The 2,688-nt window shown below is 31.0% G+C and overlaps 1 protein-coding gene across 1 annotated transcript in view; it reads right to left on the bottom strand.

Annotated features, from left to right (window-relative positions):
• Positions 1-2,688, bottom strand: part of LOC100161532 (DNA mismatch repair protein Mlh1) — a 12,029-nt gene that overhangs the window by 6,447 nt on the left and 2,894 nt on the right. The window lies entirely within an intron of this gene.

Here is a 2,688-nt window from a genome sequence, read left to right as displayed (position 1 = left end):
CCCCCCCCCATAATTATGCCACTGAGTAAAAGCTGCACAGGTTACGCGTTGTGCATTTCGAATTAAGAAAGCAAAATTGAAAATACCCGTATTAAAAGACCATCAATTGAATAATCATCTCATATTCTCATGCAATTATCGAGTAGATTTTGATGATAGAATACAATATGTTAACGTTTACAATTGTTATCATTTATGGAATGACTCCAACTCTATATCTCTATTATTAATTATTAGGTACCACGTTCGTCTAACGCAAGCATTATATTATCCTGCAGACATCGTGTCTGCCACTCGTCGTACCTCCTGTTTTTATTTTGTCCTTCCCACGCCAATTCCTCTATAGTAATTGATCGAATCAATAATACGCAGTTTGCGTAATATTATATAATATATAATTAATATATAACAGAAATACATCCAGTTCGCCGCAGAAGGACACTCATCCTGTTTGTAAGTGATTGTTCATTATTTTTTACCAATCGAGAGAAAAACCACAAGCTTATAATTGTTCGTGATAATAGGTACCTATTTTTATTTTTCCCATTAATTGAGAAAAAAATTACAGTTTTATTATATATTTTAAATAATTCATAGACATTCATGGACAGGGGCGGCTGTCCTCAAAATAATATGTACCTATTGCTGAGGATAATTCTGAGGATCCAAAAACCTACAAACATTTATTATAAAATACGAATTAGTAATTACCAATATTCTATCTGCAGATGGGTCACATATTTTTGTTAATTTTTGAGCGTTATCAAAGTATAATTTATCTAACAATATTGTTTTAAAAACAAATCTTTATTTTTATAAATTAGTTATAAAATAAATAATATTTCTAATTGAAACAACCATTTTTTTAAAGGAAAAATATATATACCTAACAGACAATTATTAAGGCATTGAAAACAGTATTTAACACGTTGACCGCCACCGGCCGCCGGCGGTCACACGATTATGCATCATCTACGCCAAGTATATTTTTCAGTGTCATTCCAAATTTGTATATTATATTATGTATTCGAAAAAAAGTTTAAAAATATAAAAAAAAATAAAAAAAATACATTTATTACATCAAAAAATGTGTAATGATTCCCGCTACGCCACGGCACTTTTTTGGGTGCATTATTGTAGCGCCATGGAAAAGTTAATAATATAAAACCATATTCAATTATGGCCGCCGGCGGTCATGTGGCGTAGTAGTAATGATCAACTTTGGCCACAGCGGTCGACGGCGATACGAGCTTTGACGTTCTATTGGATTATGTGGCGCAGTCGTCTCGGTCCTCACGTGCGCCGCCGTTTCTTTTTGAATTAATTTTATTGTTACGATAACTATACACAATAGTATTATAACGGTATAGTGTGGCTTCGTATCGTTTCTTCAATGTTGCGAGATTACAATAATAATAACATGCCACCACGCTCGCTGCCATTTTACGCTACTAAATCATAAAAAAAAAAAAATTATATTATATTGTCATCATTGGGGTAAGACGCGAGTTTCGTTAAGTAAGTGTTTTATTCGTCATAATTAGTTATGGTGTGCAGCTGATGTAATCGTGTAGAACAAGTTTTCATTATCGTTATTACTATAATGGTATTCAGTTAGTTTTAAGCAAAACTTTAGATAACTTATACGGTATACACTCATAACACGACGTCAATCAATTGATTTTATTCACACCTAGCTCTGATGCACATAAGTTCCGTCTATAAAAACAAAAGAATCGTGATAATATTATACGAGTATAATTACGTTTACCAAATTAAAATTTTATATTTTGAGCTATGTGATGTGTGTGTGTGTGTGTGTGTGTGTGTGTGTGTGTGTGTGTGTACATCTATGACGTTATAATATTTGCATATGTATGATGGGTATTTAGTTTTAATCAGATTGGTTTTAACGGGACTTGCCGTCATTAAATCTACAGCTAACGCTCGAGAGATCGTCATTCGGAAAAGTTTGGTCGCTGGTCGTTATAAAATGCAAGTTCATACTTTTATGAATATAAAAAAATATACATTTTCTGAATATTTTTTTGTTTTGCTTACTTTTTCTTTCTTATCCTCCCTTGGAATTACAAATAATTATTCTTGAAAGTTAAAATCTAAAAAAAAAATCGTGGAATATACTAGGTATACCGGAAAACAAAACCACGACTAAAAAAAATGAATTAGATAAAAAAAAGGTGGGTAAGTGGATGTCGCTCTGCTGTACAGTAGGTTACAAGTGGGTCACTGTATAATGGATAGTATTAAATTTGAATTCAATGATATAATATCACTGTATAAGAAAAACGATTCTGAGCGGAGACGGTTTTTTCAGTCTAGATATTAGACATACATATTATAGGTATACTTATCTATAGTATTATTAATAATTTTCAAATTAATCATATCACAATATCCATTAGGTAACGCGTTATACATCAACAACAAACCGTGGTACTATCATAGATATATAATAGTATACTTTAGAAGTTTCAAGTACCCACAAATAATATTATACAATCACAAAAAAATAACTAAAATAGTTATTCCAGGTTTTTTAATATGTAATTTCGTCCAAATTTGAACTTAAAATTACTATAAAAATAAACTGTGCTTATGTATTTCTTAGAATTTTGGTAACAAATTAAATATTTACGTGGAATCTTGTTTTAAATTTTCATCCTTAGA

The sequence above is a fragment of the Acyrthosiphon pisum genome, chromosome A2, assembly GCF_005508785.2.
Source record: "Acyrthosiphon pisum isolate AL4f chromosome A2, pea_aphid_22Mar2018_4r6ur, whole genome shotgun sequence".
Taxonomy (NCBI): Eukaryota; Metazoa; Arthropoda; class Insecta; order Hemiptera; family Aphididae; genus Acyrthosiphon; species Acyrthosiphon pisum.
This window is presented reverse-complemented; position numbering and strand designations above follow the sequence as displayed.